A 17,699-nucleotide genomic window follows, 5' to 3' on the forward strand; every position below is an offset into this window, starting at 1 on the left:
CTTATACTACAAACACTTCACTCACATGGGCTACTTTTTACTTTAAAGTTTTCAACAAAATAAAGGGTACTACAAGATTTTTATATTGTTTTTATTAATTCTTATACTGTATGCCTAACGTGGACTAGTTTACCCTACCGGAACCAGATTATCATGATTAAACTCATTTATGACAATATTATCTTATATAGTATTTGATACAATAAAGTAACTATGCTTCATTTATCATGTTTATATTGAAAGTCAATACAAATAGGCCAACTATTTTCCTATTAACATCTGCTATTTCTTCAATAATGTTGGGTTTTCTTTCATAGAATCTACTTGGGCCTGATGAAAATTATTTTGTACTAGAATAATAATTTATAGATAGGTACGGTATTAAGAACGTTCAATTGATAATGGCGTATAAAGTTGTGAAGGTGATATTGTGTAGTTATTCATGTTGAATAAAAATACAAGATGTTGTCGAACCATAGATTTATTCAAGACTAGCCGTCAGGCTCGCTTCGCTCGCCATATCCATCTATCCAGGGGGCTCCGCCCCGACTGGATCGTCCAAAAATGAGATCAGCGGGTTCGCTTCGCTCGCCTGAATTATTCATTCATTTGAGCATGCTTCATTCCATGAGAAAGTACCAAAAACGCAGAAAAGCTGAGAAAAATGTTGGAAAAACGCTGATTTTGGGCGTATCTTTAATGAAATATTCAAGTCACCTCATCACAAAATTTTTAAACCCTAGCTAATCCTCTGTACCAAATTTGAACGTTTTCTGTCTATTACTTGATGAAAGAACTGAGAAAACGCAAAAACCGCTAATTTTGGGCGTATCTTTGGCGTTATTTCAAATTCCTTCTAATACAACATTATTACACCCAAGCTGAGCTTCTGTAGTAAATTTGAACATTTTCTGTTCATTTGTTCTCAATAAATCTGAGAAAGCGCGAAAAATGCTGGAAAAACGCAGATTTTGGGCATATCTTTAGCGTTATTTCAAATTCCTTCTAACACAACATTGTGTACGTTCTGTGTACAGTAAATTGTTCCAGTTCCAATCGTAAATTGTTCCATCACGTGACTAGTGCAAAATGTTCCCATGGAACGCCATTTCAAAATTGTTGATTCAAGCTTTTGGCGCACACATATAAAGTTGATTTACTCTAAAATCTGTCGTTTACTAGCTGCGTGAATGAAGAAAGGCTGTTTTACAATCTTGTCACCGTCTAGAGGAGTGTGCATTTCTTCCATTCCATTACTTTCAAATTTTCTATAGAGAAAAATTCATTTAATGAATGGTTATCAAACATCATATTGTTGGTTATTCTATGGCTATGCTATGGTAAACAAACGAGCTATCAGCGCATGCGCAGAGAAGTAAGCAGACTACAATAATCGACCAATGAGAGCTCAGATAGTTGGAACTGTACCAGTTCGGACAATTTACCACGCTTTGACTGTGGGGCAGGATTTTGGAAGTGGAACTGGTTTCTGGTACAGAATCTATCAAAACTCTGGAACGTGGAACTTTTTACCAGGTAAATTGTAAATCGGACAATTTACCACATTCCATGTACACAGAACGGGCCCATTATTACACCCTAGCTTAGCTTCTGTACTAAATTTGAACGATTTCTGTTCATTTGTTCTCGATGAAGCTGAGAAAACGCTGGAAAAACACTAATTTTGGGCGTATCTTTGGAAAATTTTCCAGATCCGTTCTTAGTGCGCCTCTAAAGGGCCAACTGAACATACCTACCAACTTTGAACGTTTTTGGTCTGGAAGATTTTTAGTTCTGCTAGTGAGTGAGTGAGTGAGTCAGTCAGTCGGTGAGTGAGTGCCATCTCGCTTTTATATGAAGATATCGAGTTACCGGTTTTGGTTGTTCATCAAAAGTCCATTATTTTATCAATCTCTGGTAAATCTCTAGTTTATCAAAGAATGATATTCAATGGTGTAACAACCGAAACCGGTATCTCTATTATTTAATAAATCTGTGGTTTGACAAAATATTGTCTTTTTATTCCATATGAATATTGGTAACTACACAATATCTCACCTTCAAAACTTTTTACTCCATACGCCATTATCAATTGAACGTTATCAATACCATATCAATCTATAAATTATTATAAATGATTTGCGAATGATTTGCGTGCGTAAAGAAAATTTACTGCGCATGCGCGGATGGTTAGCGAGCGAAAAAGTAGATTCTCCTCAGAAATAAGCTGTTTTACGAGGAGAATTGAGTATGTATTTTTTTTTTACGCGCAGTTGTAGAAAAAATAACTTTCAATAAGATACACGAGCATATTGGTCACATACAAGAGGGCACCGTAAATTTATTTGATGTCCGGGATTCTACTGAGCACATCCTTCACACCTTAGACCAGATATATACAGAGTGTTCCAAAATTAAAGTGCCACACTTCGGGAATAGGTTCTATGGGTCAAAATAAAGAGAAAATGTAGAATAAATTTTCATCCTAAAACGCTTCGTTTATGAGACATTTGCCATTCTGTATTTTTTACAAAATAATTTACATCTTCAAAGTTTTCCAACCGATCGCTATAAAAATCGGTAGGTATGTTCAAATAAGATAGATGAATTGTAGAAAAAATATTCAACTTTATCAAATTCGAAAATTCAAAATGGCGACCATTTAAAACTTTCAATCCAAAATTGCGGGAGAACGGTGATAGATAGAGAAATTTACCTTAAACAAATGTTATTTATAATCAGTCAACACAAAAAACTGAGAATCGGACAAAGCATAACAGAGATACAATGAAATGTGTGTTACAAGGCAGCAAAACATCAAATCGTTGTAAATAGCAAGGAAGCCTACCAGTCTGTATTAACATCAAATTATGATTTTCTTGGGTTCGGATAGAAAAATGCAAATCTTCAGGACTATAGGTGAAACCTTGTACCTTGCCTCTTCATGGAGCAAACATAACTTTTTTGCAGGTTAAAGGGGTTGCCACTACCAAAATAAAAATAAAAGGAAAGTCAATAATAGAAGATTTGTATGTTTTATCTGACCAACATATTCACTACTTAGTAGAAGGGCTATTTCAACTTTAAAATTACTTCAGCCATGTGTTGAGTCCATAGAGCAAAATTATATTGTTAACAACTTTGCAGAAGGTTTCTCGGATAAACTAGGAAGATTTCCACAGCAATCTGAATATAAAATAAAATTAGTCAAGGATTCTACACAATATGCAATCACTGCTCCTAGGCGAATTTCATTGCCCTTGATGAGTTACAGAGAATGTGTGAGGAAGGTGTGATTGAACCTATAACAGATTCAACTGAGTGGTGTGCACCAATAGTCGTAGTACCCAGAAAAAGAAGCAAGAGTGAGAATTTGTGTAGATTATACAGAATTGAATGAATACGTTCAAGGAGATAGGTTACAACTGCCTTCTGATGAAAAATTGTTAAAGGTGGGAGGGAGCAAGCACATGTCTCTATTGCATGCATCAAATGGTTTCTGGCAGATTCCATTGAATGAAGAGAGATATAATGTAATAATGTAACTTGTTTTATTATCAGTTTTGGTCGTTATGTTTTCAAACGCTCGCCTTTTGGAATTAGTTCGAGACCATAAGTGTACCAGAGAAGGATTGCTCAGATTTTAGAAGAGTGGAGGGAGTCATAAACCAGGCGGACGATATTTTGGTTGTGGGGAAGACAATAGAGGAGCATGACGAGAGATTGAAAGCACTGTTGGTGAGTTTAAAGGAGCATGGTGTCATTCTGAACAATACAAAAAAATGCTAACTAAGAACTACTAGTGTCAAGTTTCTTGGCCATGAAATAATAAAAGGGACTATTAGACCAGACAAAGATAAAACAGATGCTTTAAAGGAATTACCTGTTCCTATACTACTTATATTGTGTCTCAAGTGCGACAAATGCTGGGAATGGTTAATTATTCGATGAAATTTTTACCAGGGCTGGTGGACCTTAAAGCCCCTCTAAGAGTGCTTTTGAAGAAAGATAAAGTTTGGACCTGGCAAACAGCACAACAATAAAGATGGGACGAGTTAAAAGAAAAGTGACTTCTTCACCTGTTTTAGCTCAATATCAAAATAACTTGCCAACTAGAGTTTCAGCAGATGTCTCAATGCAGTGATTGGGTGGATTTGTAGAACAACTTCTTGATATTAAATGGCAACCGGTTATGTAGGCTTCACGAAGTTTGACTAAGACTGAAACAAGCTATGCACAGATTGAAAAAGAAGCCCTAGCATTAACTTGAGCAGGTGAGAGATTTTCATCTTGTTTTGGGAAAGCGATTTGAACTTCCAACTTTGGTCAAATGGGTGTTACCAAGTGCAGGATGCGGGTCCGAGAATCAATATGGTGGCCTGGCATTTCTGATAATATCAACAATTTAATTGCAAATTGTAGTGAAGAGCAAAGAACTAACCACTACACACCCCTACCAAAAGGACCATGGCAGCAAATCGGGACAGACTTAGCTGAATGTTTAGGAAAGTGGTACTTGATAATACATGACTGCTGAAAGTCTATTGAATGACTATATGACAAATACTGCAAAAACTAACTTCGGAGAGTGTTGTTCAACATATGGCAAACGTTTTTTCTCGCCACGGTATACCTTGTGTGGTTCGCACTGATAGAGGTACACAATTATTTACATCTGATATTTTCAGAGAATTCTCTGAACAATACAGTTTTGAACACCGAACATCAAGCCCAAAATTTGTACAGTCAAATGAGGAAACTGAAAAAGTAGTGGATATAGCAAAAAGGATCCTGACCAAATGTGAAGATCCCGAAGCACTCCGTTGAAAAGTGGTCCACATAAGTTAATGCATCGAAGGAAAATCCGTACAACACTTCCGTCATTGTCTACTGTCCAACCTACATCTCAAGAGAAAATCGGTGTTTTCAGAAGTAATGACCTTCAGAGGAAAAAGTACAATAAAATATACTACGACAGTAGAAATGGAGTTAGGACATTGCCTGAATTAGCACAGGGGAAGAAAGTTTGAATTCCTGATATGAAGAGGTATGGAACGGTGGAAGAAAACTTACCAGATAAATCTTACAAGATCAATCGATGAAGTGCTGAGAAGGAACCGAAGACATTTAGTTACTGCGGAAAGAAGGATGTAGTGACAGCTGTCAGCTGTCACTTAATTTAGTTTGACACTTGTTAAATATACGTTTTTGTATCCAATACAAAATGAAGTTCAGTTTTGTCTTTATAGCTTTCAAGTATTGAAACATTTCTTAAATATGTTTGTTGAAGGATGGTCCAGGTAGATTACGCAAGGCCGGACCCGACCAACATTCAAATTCTCTGGGGGGATGGGGACTACCACAAGAATTTCGCCCGACCAGCGTGGTCCTCTCTCTCCTCGGTCGTCGTCCACGGCCTCTTCTCACTCTCTGAGCACCTCCAGCTGCTGGTGGAGCGGCAATTGGAAATGTGGCTTCTTCCACAAATGCAACGCCTTGACCAATAAACTCCTCCCAGTTTACAATGTCATCTGTAATAACACAGTCAATATTAAAATAAATTGAAATTTTATTGTGAGCAGTATCTGTTTGAGAAGATCCAATAGCATGAGAGAGAATTAATTTACAATACTTTTATTAAACCTTTCAACATCTAGAAATAAAAATGTTAAACTTAAACATTTAACTTTAACCTAGGGTATAGTGGTGTTGTTTACTGGTGGAGAAAATAAAATAAGAGAATGATATTACTGTAGTTAGATCAAGTTATGAGACTACTATTAATATATTGTTTTGATCAGTTGGTTATTATTTAATTTTCATAAACATGTTAGGTGCTCTTGTAGATAAATTTTGAAGAGTCATAAACCTAAAATGAATTTCATATTCACAGTTCAGTAGTAAAGAACCTAGTATGAAATTTTAATGATAGGTATTAAGTTAGAACTAATGATATTATTATTGTTTAACATTATTGATTTATATAACTCTTTTTCTGTATACATTGGTTAGATGGAGAATAAAATCATCCAGATAGATGGAGAGATAAAATCGCTCAGCATGTAGGAGATATGATAATTGCATAATCACATGAATTAACTAAATACTGACCACAAGTAACCCGATCCAGTATAAATCTGTGAGACTCAAAATGTTCGAGAACATTTTTCTAAAATTTTACTCTCAAGTACCGTATTTTGGGTGTCACATTATAAATGTGACAAAACATTTTCCTACAAACTGTTCATCTTTCGAAATTGAATTTACTATACATAGTATATTGGTTAACGAGATAAATACTTTTTTTACATCATCAATATTTTTAGTTTTGTATTTTCTGATTATCAATTTAGATAATCACATTTGGCATCATCATCCTCCAATGTATGTATCTCTACGACAATTTTCCTCTTTTCCAGAGTGGTAAAGTTCTCATCACATTTTAATCTACAGGTACAGGAAAAATATCCATCCGCATTTTTTTCCTCATTTAAACACTCTTCATCATCATCCTTGAAATCATAGACATCATGAACAGTTTCGATTTGACATTCGTCTTGATTCTCACCATCAACAGATTCCATTTGAGTTTCATTATTATCACTATCATCAGGGATAGAATCACTTGAAAAAAAAAAGCTTTGCTGGATAGTGATTGATACGTGTAATAAATTATTATAACTATCAGGTATTATTATTTCTCCATTATCTATAGAATCATCTCCACCTATGTGTAATAAATTATCATAGCTATCAGGTATTGTTATTTCTCCATTATCTATAAAATCATCTCCATCTATTATGTCAATATCAGGCAACATCATCATCATCTCAATATTAGCTACAGAGTCACATGAATTATCAGGTATTATCATTTCATTGTCTTCAGAGTAATCCCTCATTTCATTATCTTCAAAATTATCCCTCATTTAATTGTCTTCAGAATAACCCCTCATCTCATTGTCTTCAGAATAATCTCTCATTTCATTGTCTTCAGAATAATCCCTATCAGGCAAGCTTATAATATTCACATTATCACATAAACTATCGGGTAACATCATTTCCAACATTTTGGCGACTTCATGTGGAATTTCCATGTCATCTATGAGGTCATATTCATCCGAGGAATATGAATTATTTTGATCAGAAGAATAATTATTCATATTGTTAATTGGATGTATTACAGAGAACTATTTAATAGCTAGGAGATTCTTGCATTTATATCTGAAATTGAAAAACTATTTATAAATGATTAGACTCATATATTCATGATATGATTCCCCCCAAAAAATCATAATAAATTATGTAGTTTATCAGAATCAGATATATATTTTTCAAACATCCCATATAACACCCAACCTACATTGAAAATTGAAATATTTCAACTGCTATTAGTATACATTCATGGTCTGAGAAAAATACACAATGTAGAGGTTTATACATTTAATTTTATATGTGTATCTCGAAGACACAAGACACTATATCCATTTTTTGCGATTTTGGGATTATCACGTTATTGTATGTATCTTTTTCTGCTCTATATAGAGATATGAGACACTATACCCACAACCAATTGGAAGGCTAGATACAGTTTCTTAAATGAACACCAAGTCCTTTATTACACATAGGTATACAATACTATTTATGGACTTGGTGTGGTTTGTCTTTGAAAGATTTTCTCCATATGATTCGCATAGTGTTGTCTACACATTACGGTCTTGCAGATTTTTATTGAACTACTATAACAAGGTTGGATATTGTAACCACTGCGACATAATTAACAATTTACCTTCCTAGACTATTATTCTCTTTCTATTAGCTCAGTACACACAAGAAAGGAAAAAACGTGTAGTCCTTGCTGATGATTGGGCAAGTAATATTTGAGAAAGAAAATTTGCAGGGGGTAAGGAATATGTGAACAAAAGAGGTTAAGTTGTCCCATCGAGATTAATGAAGCCACTTTTTAATAGCAGGTTAATATGCTTTGATAAGTTACAGAGCATGAACGGTAAATATGTTTAACTCTTACTGGAGTGAGGAAAGGACTTTAGATGTTAAGACGCAGTTTATATCATCATGTGTTGAAAGCTAGAGTACACGTAAGATCCAGGAAAAGAGAAGAAAATTCTACTAAATCAAAAGATAAATCACTGCTCTACTATTTTACAGTAAATATGAATCGACTTTGGGTGAGTAAGGTCATGTTTTTTGAACATACTTTCAGTTTCTAGCACGGCAGTGATCAATATGTTGATGAAACTTGAACCAGAGGGTTTAGTACAAGAAGATAAAATAGGTAGGCAGACACCAAGCAATAAAACTCCTGATCCTGAAAGAATCTTAAACATTGTCAAACAAAATATTCCTCCTTTCTCTTAATAAGGGAGTCATCACTCAAGAGAGAAGAATGGGAAGAAATATATGGGCACAGGTCTAACCATAGAAAGATGGATAAATTTTGGTATGGATGACTGTAATGATAAGAAAATCTCGTGTGGCATACTCACACAACTTTCCTTGTCATTATGAAAATTGCCATACTTCTTAAGGTCCCCTGAGTTCAAATAAGTGGTTTTAGACCAGTAGACACTCTACTAACTTTGTTTTTTGGGTATTGGTCTGTATGTGTAAATTTTTCGTTTAATTTGTATCTGAAGCCTGATAATTGAAAATCTAAAATCAAACTTTTATTTGCATAGATGGGGTGGAGCCCATGAAAATTTTGGTAGTTGATAGAGCTTACCAATGACTATTTCAGGTATCAATTTGATCAAAATCGTTGAAACCGTTTTTGAGAAAATCGCGAAACCCCGGTTATGGACATTATTTTCGCCATTTTAGTCACCATATTGAATTGCATTTGATCTAAATTGTTTGTGTCGCATCCTTATAGTGTAAGGACCTTAAGTTCCAAATTTCAAGTCATTCCGTTAATTGGGAGATGAGATATCGTGTACACAGACATATACTCATAAACACACATATACATAAAGACCAATAGCCTGCCCCAAAACCACTTTTTTGGACTCAGGGTACCTTGAAACGTATAGAAATTAAGAAATTTGGGTATTTTAGTTTTTTTAGAAAGCAATATTTCCCTTACCTTTGGTAATATGCGAAGAGAATAAAAACAAAGCAACAAGATTTTGAGAGGTACAAAATACTATGTCCACCACATGAATTTCAAAATTCAATAAAATAAAAATTAAATAGATTTTTGGATTCGTAATGAGATATATTGATGAAGATTATTATATACAACATTGTGATATAATGCTGCTGTCAACTTTTCACTCAATTTACACTATCTGCTGTTTGTTGGAAAAAAGTTGTAAACTGCTCTCCTGAAAAATTAGGAAATTGAACATAGTGTCTTGTCTCCATTGTCAACATTGAGAAGAGTAAAGTGATGATAGTATCAAAGAATCAAGAGAATGTGGAGTTGGATATAACATGGGATGGTGAAATATTGGAAAGGGTGAACAACTATGAATATCTTGGAACATTAATCTCTGCAGATGGAAAAGTTGATGAAGAGATAAACAACAGAGTAAGGAAAGCCAACCAAGTGTATTACCAGCTTAGCAGAACCATCCTGGGTAAACGAGAAATAAGCCAGGGAACTAAAATAAGGATATACGAGTCGATTTTTAAGCCAGTTCTACTCCATGGAACAGAATGCCTCACAATGATAGAAAAGCACAAGAGTAGAATTACCTCCTCAGAAATGAGATACCTAAGGAGGGTGGTTGGAAAAACCAAAAGAGACAGAGTGAGAAATAGTGTGATCAGAGAAACATTAAAACAGGGGGAACTGATTACCACTGTTCAACGAAAAACACTAGGATGGTATGGCCATGTAGCTCGGATGAGTGATGAACGAAAGGCAAGGCTGGTTATGGAGGCAAGACCGGAAGGAAAACGAGGCAGGGGACGACCACCACTGCAATGGAATCAGTATGTAGAGAGTATAGCTGCTGGAAGAGGAAAGACAATGAATGAAGTAAAGAGAATGGCACAGGATTGTATAAAGTTTAGAGAATGGTTGAAGGAACCCAACGCTTAACAGCAAAAGGGTATGAAAAAGAAGAAGAAGAAGAAGTCTTATCTCCGAAGTACAGATATTAAGTGCTCATTCTTGTACCGAATTTTTTAGAATTTTACACAATTTACAAAGTAGGTTCTGAGAATATTTTGGGAAAATTTCAGCTCCCTAGTCTTTGTAGAAACAAAATGGTGACATATTGAAAATTTTACCAATTCGCTTAGGTAGTACTTTCATGAGTTATTATCTTATTTGTCTATTACGTTACAGTAGTAGACTATTGTCGCATGTACCTATATGGTACCAGAAATTGATCAAACAATCTTCCAACAAGATGGTGATCTACCTCATTTCGCAAATCATGTTAAGCAAAGTAATATTCTTGTTCACATCAGTATTCAGAACCATACATGTACTAAAATTAAATAATATAAAACTATCAACTATTTCTACATATTTTATGAAAGAATCTCCGTCTTTCAAAACTAACTTACTGCATCCGTCTAGATTCCTATCATTTAATAATTGCTCAATACATGTATCATTAAGTTCGCTTACTGCACTACAATAATAATCATCATAAATGAGTTCACAATTTCCAGAAAATAATTTGTCATTTCGAAGAACAAAAGAAGGATGCGCAATAGCTGTTAAAATTTCGTTACCGACAATGACAGGATAAGACAATAGAAAAAACGTTTCATAAACAGTTGACAATAGCGGTACGTCCACAAAATATGAAATATGGTCTTTAAATAATCCACAATGTACTTTTCTTAGTTTCCATAACACACTAATTTTATTTGAAATAAAGCTGACATTTGAGTTTTTTTGTAGGAGAAAAATATCATCATGAGAAATAATAGAAGAATGGAGTATTTTCAATTTACAAAATTCGAGACTAGTTACAATGTCAGATATTTTATTATTCTGAATTTTAGATTATTCGCTCTGATTACTTTCATCTCATTATCGAATTCGTTAATTAATTTCTGATTTATCATCATGAGAAATAATAGAAGAATGGAGTATTTTCAATTTACAAAATTCGAGACTAGTTACAATGCCAGATATTTTATTATTCTGAATTTTAGATTATTCGCTCTGATTACTTTCATCTCATTATTGAATTCGTTAATTAATTTCTGATTTACAGGAAATTGCTTGTCTACATTGTTACTAAGATGATATTCATTAGATTGGACTGTAGTTTGCCATGGCTATAGCACAAGAGCAAAGAGTTCAGCTGTATATCAGTACCCCGCTCACAGACTGACACTTTTGGAAAAAGGACCATATTATTCGGGACTGAAGCTCTTCAATTGTCTACCTGAAAGAATACGGTTATGTGGTAGTCATAGGCTTTTCTTGTCTTCAATTACTAATGTACTTGTGGAAGCGTGTCCCTACACGATGGAGGAATGTTGTGGTGCCTTCATACTTTGAGTTTATACAGATGCATACACTTAGCACAGAAAAATGTTCATGACATGTTACATGCCACTTGAGCTCTGCTCAGATTTGTGGCTTTACGTAACAAATGACAATAATAATAATAATAATAATAATAATAATACCGTCTGCAAAATTGTGTCATATCTTTCCTTATCATCAGCATCCATGTTCCCAGTGATCCACGAAATCGCGGATCCTAAACCATTAAAAAGACCTCTTTTCTGCCTATAATTAACTGATTGAATCTCATTCAATTTATTCTTAGTGTATTTCAAATTCAATTTCATCATACTTAAGCGACTTTTATCAATATTATTCTTTTTAGAAAAAAATTAACAACTGTTTCAATATTACTTAATTCTAAACGTAAATAACTAGTATTAATATTATGAACTTAGGTAAAAGTTTCATTAATGATATGAGAATTCTGTATCTTGATTGGAGCAATAGCAGATGTTCTGCTCAAATCTACCATCTTATAAGACGTTGCTGGGGCCAGCAACAGGAGAATTAGGGGCAGTACCATCCAGTGGCGAAGCTACCTATAACTAAAAGGGGAGTCTAGGAACACTAAAGCTTACGGCTTACTTCTTTCAGAGCTGTATAATTCAACAGATCATTACACTCATCCATTGTATAATTATCAAGAAATAAGCAATTATGCTAAAGGTTCAACAAATTAAAGATAAAATTCCGGAATTGAAAAAGGATTTGGTTTCATTATTGTTGAGTAAACCAAAGCAAACCGCCAAAACCGAGTTGTAGGTTAAGAAAAAGACACGAGCCACAAACCAACTGATTTATTTGAAATATTGAAATCTTCAAATTTTGAAAAGCATCGATGTTTGAAGTTGATTGCTTCGATGTCGACCGTTGGATACATCGAGATCTAGACATCGATACGGACGGAACTCGAACTATGAACACAGTTGTAGAGAGCTGCTGAGAGCCTAGACTCCAAGTCCTACTTCGTAGCTATGGTGCTACGTCACGTTGTCATAGCAACCATACAATACGCCACGCCCATTATGAATGAATTGAGAGTCTAATAAGTAAGAGACTCATCATGTTGAATGAATAGATAGCCAGTCGGCTCATCGGCTGTCGGCCAGACAGAGAGCCACAAAACAGTTTGGAAGGCGGTCTGGCCAGCTCTTATCCAAGTTTGCAATGAAATATATGCGTACTAATAGAAAATAATATAACCACATCAATCATAATCAATTTTGGGGAGTCTCAGACTCTTAGATTCCCCTTTAGCTTCGCCACTGGTACCATCACGTCAGTAGCAGCAATGGTAAGAACTGGATTTACTTCCGGTTGTTGGATGAAAGCGTTCCGGAAGGAGTCTGCCAGTATGGTTGCCAGGATGAAAGAAGTCCGGTGGCATGGTTATCCCGTGTAGAAAGTTCCGTTGAAGTTGAAGGTTCACCTCACTTAGTCTTCCGATAGTTTCCTTTTCAAAGTCGAAATAAGCGATCGCGACACGAATCGGAAAACTAATATTGTCAAACGAAAAACATTGGAAAACTGCGCGAGGGTGGTTCGGGCGCCAGTTAAGGAACTGGAATAACCAGCCGGCTTTTTAAAAAGAATTATTTATTTCAATATACTAATCTAATACATGGTTATGAGCGATGTACGCTCTACGAGCTCTGGCAACAGACTGTCTCGAAAAAGCAACTAAACTAATGGCTAGTAAATAACAATGCATAGCTACAGCAGCATTATAAAGGGGGCTACCAAATGTAACTTATGATTTGTACTATTCATATAATATATTAATTATTAAAACTCATCACATCATTTCTTTGTTCTTCTATGCAATCAGCTGTGAAGCTCTGTGTATGCAGTGACTGAGCAGGTATGTAAAGACCTAAGTATTCATTGCAGAATTTCCAATGTTTAAGAAATAATCATTTTATAATAGCCTATTGTTTATATGTAAATGTTAATCTTCACAATAGTAAGAAGAAAATTGAATCGGGAATTCAACTCATGGAAATTTGGTAGAATTCCAGCTAATATTTCAACTAGATACTGTAACAAGAAAGTTATTGAATGTCAAAATTTGAGGATCGATTTTTATTTATATAGAAGATTATTATCAGAACTAACCTGATCCAATATGAATTTATAGGACTCAATAGAGAGAATATTTTTATAAAATTTTAATCTTTAGTATTTTGGGTATCACCAAGACATTTTCCTACAAACTCCCCGTTTTTTGGAACTATAGCTATTATAATACATATTATATATTGGTTGTTGAGATAAATTATTTTTTAATCATCAATAACATTCTCATATTTCTAAGTATAAATTATTTAGATAAATGGTTACATTTGATATCATCATCTTCTAATATATTCACCTCTTCCACAATTTTCCTCTTTTCCAGTTTGGTAAATTTCTTATCATGTTTTAATCCACAGATACAGGAAAAATATTCATTCATATTTTTTCTTAATTCAGACACTATCATTGTAATCATAAACATCGTTTCAATTGGAATTCGGAGAAGTTTATTGTACAGGATTCTTTCCTTGTATTTTATTGACCAATTAGGAGATGATTTCTGAATTCTGGATTCATCTTTTCAAAGTTTTATTTATTTTTTAAACTAGAACTTTTAAAAATTAAAAATGTTCATGTTTTAACTTTCAAGTGTTTAAAAATCTTCTTTAAACCTTCACCTGCCCCTTTGTGAGACAGAAGAATTATTATCTTTGAAAATTGTCGATTAATGCTTTAAGTTTTTCTGAAAATGTGACTGTTTTTTTAAAAAAATGGTAAGGGAATAACAAAAAAATTGAATTATCCATTACTGGCGCTACATTATTGAAAACTGGAAGAAGAATAATTGATTATACAAAAGACTCTTTTTCATTCCTCTATTGATTAAGTACGTGTATCTGATTGAGAAAAGTAAATATAATCTAATTAAAAAAACCTGTAACTACAAGCTTAATCCATAAGATTTGATATAGTAAGTATCGCCTTATTCTATATTACTTTAATCGTCACACGGCGGTCGGGAGAGTTACACCTGATATGTTGGTGAATACATGGCGAGAACTTGAATATCGTCTCAACGTGTGCAGGGCAACAAATGGATCCCATGTTAAAAAGGACTGATGTTAAACAAAACTTGAAGGTTCTCTCTTTCATTGTATGTACTTGTTGATGAAGTTTTGTATCAATTTATACCAAAAACTAGGGAGTTCTTTTTCAAACACTCTGTATTTTGCTGGGTGATTATATTCGTAAAATAATGGGGGAGGAAAACTGAGAGTTCTTCTCTCCCTAAACTGTCTCTCCATATATTGTAAACAAATACTGCGCCTTTAGCACCCTGTAAGTTTCTGACTCGCTCAAATCCCTAACAGCGGTAGCTGGCCGATGTCGGCGAATTTAACTTTTCTAAATTGAACGCCTCACCGTCATTGCTTTTGCTGCTAGATGAACTCGAACGAGTCCAACATTCTTCCTCTTCTTCGCCGACATCTGCCCATGCTTCTCCGTCGTCAGAATCGGTGATGTCGACAATCACTTCATGCTCAGGAGGCAGGAGGGTGCAGGCAGCGGGAGGGGGGGGGTGGTAGCTGTAGCAGTCTTTGTCGCTAAAGCAGGTGGATCGGCGAACCTTGTTGATTGCTCCGAAGACGTGTTCAGTGATGGAAATTACGTGTTATTCCATTTCTGGAATGTCCCTAACAGCTCCAAAACTGTTGCAACAGACAGACTGCTAGATGAAGTGCTTGCAGCGCTAGACGTCCTTACAGCCTCAGCAAAGGTTACCTTGAAAATAGAATAGATTGAATTACATTTGAGTAAATCTCATTCAGGAAATTGAGTGAAAGGGTATAGGATATGAGAGATATGTATATACTAAGACAGAAGAAAAATTTAGCAGGAAATGATGAGTGGTTCTATCAAATTCTATTTGAAATAGCATAAGTCTCGGTCTATTGGATGGGACATACAATTTTAACAGATTGATGGAATCTGACATGAATATTATTATTATTATTAGGAATTTCATATAATAAAATTAATCCTGTAATAGATCTACTTTTTAATTTCCAAACTTTAAATGCTAACTCCAAGGCTTTATTGGTAAAAGCTATTGTAAAATAGTTATTTGTGCAACTAGTGCGCAAAGTGCCACTTTGCTGCACCGAAAGAAACGTTTACGCACGAGCCGTAGGCGAGTGCGGAATGATGGTTTCTTGAGTGCAGCAAAGAAACTTTGTACACGTATTGCACATTAAATTTTTCCTACAGTTACCATAAAATGTGAAAAGTCAGTAATAGACGGTGAACATGTCCTATACCAAATAAAATGTTTGTGCAGATCTTAAGTATTTTTAATGCTGATAATAAATATTGCAACCATTCCACAACATAATTATTTCAAATTCAGGCTAAATGACAATAGAATGAATATTATTAAGTTATATGAGATTCAATTATAATTTTCAATTTTCAATTTCAATTTCAATTTATTTATTAAAAACACACAAAACCAGACAAAACAAAATTACAAAGATTTACGAAACAAATAAAACACAATAAAATGTTACAAATATAAAAAACCATGGGCTTAGTGTTTGGGTGTGTTGGAGAAGAGAAAAAAAGAGAGGAAGATACCTAGCCAACTATGGTTTCCCATGTAATAGGCAGGCAAAGAAGAGAAGAGAAGTAATGAGGAAAAAAGGAAGGGAGAAATGGGGGAAGGAAGAAAACAGAGGAATAGGTACTCAAAATAAAGGTAAGCGAGTCCACTGAAAAATGAAAAAAACTAATGAAAAGACAATGCTGGAGCAGAAATCTCGAGTCATATATCTAAATGGAAGAAGAAATTACTGTATGTCCAGTTTTTTATATCCAGTTTTAATTTTTCCGCTGATCTTATTGTCCATGAGAAAGTGATTTGGAATGAGGTTTATTATTTTAGTACCTATGTAAATTAATTGCCTCCTTATACATTCAATATAAGTGTTATAGGTTACATATTTGTTAGCAGTGGCCCTTAGATTATAATAATTAAGAGTAGAGTTTATTGTGAGAGGAAAATCGTATCTATATTTTATTAAGTACTTAATTACGGTTTTTATGTATAATTGACGTATAGTCATGACCTCAAAATCACTAAAAACCATATCCGTTGGATAGTGCCTGGTTTTGCTTAATATAGTTTTAATTATCAGTTTTTGTGCTACAAATAATTCAGCAATATGACAGTTGAAACAGCCTCCCCAAACAACTATGCCATACTGCAGAATTGACTTGACTAGAGCATGATACATCATTTTCAGGTGGTTCTTATTAAGAATTCTGTTAACTTGGTAAAAGTTAAAAGATAAATATCTAATTTTTCTACATATGTATTTAATATGAACATCCCATTTAAGGTTTTCATCAATTATAATTCCCAAATACTTAGTATTATTTACTTTTTTAATGGTGGAACAATCACAATTACCCAAGTTTAAATTGCACTGAGAATGGAGACTCAAATCTTGATTCTCGTTAGGCTCGTTATAATAATACTTCATCTACAAGAAGTCAACAGCAAGTGTAGAAATGGCCATATGGCCAATGTCTGGAAATGTATTTTGAGCCATCAATGAGCCTCACAAACGTTATACTTCACCCGTGACTAACAGTTTAATATTCATTCTCCTATCCGAAAACACAAAAGTTATGCAGCAAAACTTTGCTTATACTTATACGGTGCCCATTAATTTGTTTTATTGATTAATTTGTCTATGCGATCAATGCTGTAAGCTTATGTTTTAATTTTTTATTAATGTAAATAAATAAATAAGTTAATAGGCCCAGGACTGATCAAGGATTAGGCTAGTGATCAGTCCTCAGGACAGACTCAAGTCTAACCTGACCATTCTATGAAATTTTCATGTGTACTATTTATTTATTCCAGAGTCTGAATGATATATTATACACAATTAGTGTAAAAATATAGTTTCAGCTTGTTTTTTCTTATAAATACATTAGTAAACGTGTCAATTTGGCCTTTCTGCTTCTCTGGCTAAGCGCGTAGCCACATGAAACATATAATATTAAAGTTATACTGCATTATTTAAAACTTGATTGAATTATATTATATAGACATTACATTTACCTGGAATGCTGAATTTCAATCATTCAAGTCACTGTTGAGTAAACAGGAAAT

At 34.2% G+C, this 17,699-nt stretch overlaps 1 protein-coding gene across 2 annotated transcripts in view; it reads right to left on the reverse strand.

The window, feature by feature from the left end:
- Positions 1–3,034: 3,034 nt before the first annotated feature.
- The window catches only part of LOC111056506 (protein SET), a 68,926-nt gene continuing 54,261 nt past the window's right edge, over positions 3,035–17,699 (reverse strand). For both annotated transcript variants that reach the window (XM_039422449.1, XM_039422448.1), the window contains exons 6-7: positions 14,942–15,301; positions 3,035–5,531 (exon numbers count right to left, since the gene is read on the reverse strand). The gene's annotated coding sequence lies outside the window, so the exon portion shown is untranslated. The remainder of the gene's footprint in view (positions 5,532–14,941; positions 15,302–17,699) is intronic.

The sequence above is a fragment of the Nilaparvata lugens genome, chromosome 2 (genome assembly GCF_014356525.2).
Source record: "Nilaparvata lugens isolate BPH chromosome 2, ASM1435652v1, whole genome shotgun sequence".
In the NCBI taxonomy this organism is placed as follows: Eukaryota; Metazoa; Arthropoda; class Insecta; order Hemiptera; family Delphacidae; genus Nilaparvata; species Nilaparvata lugens.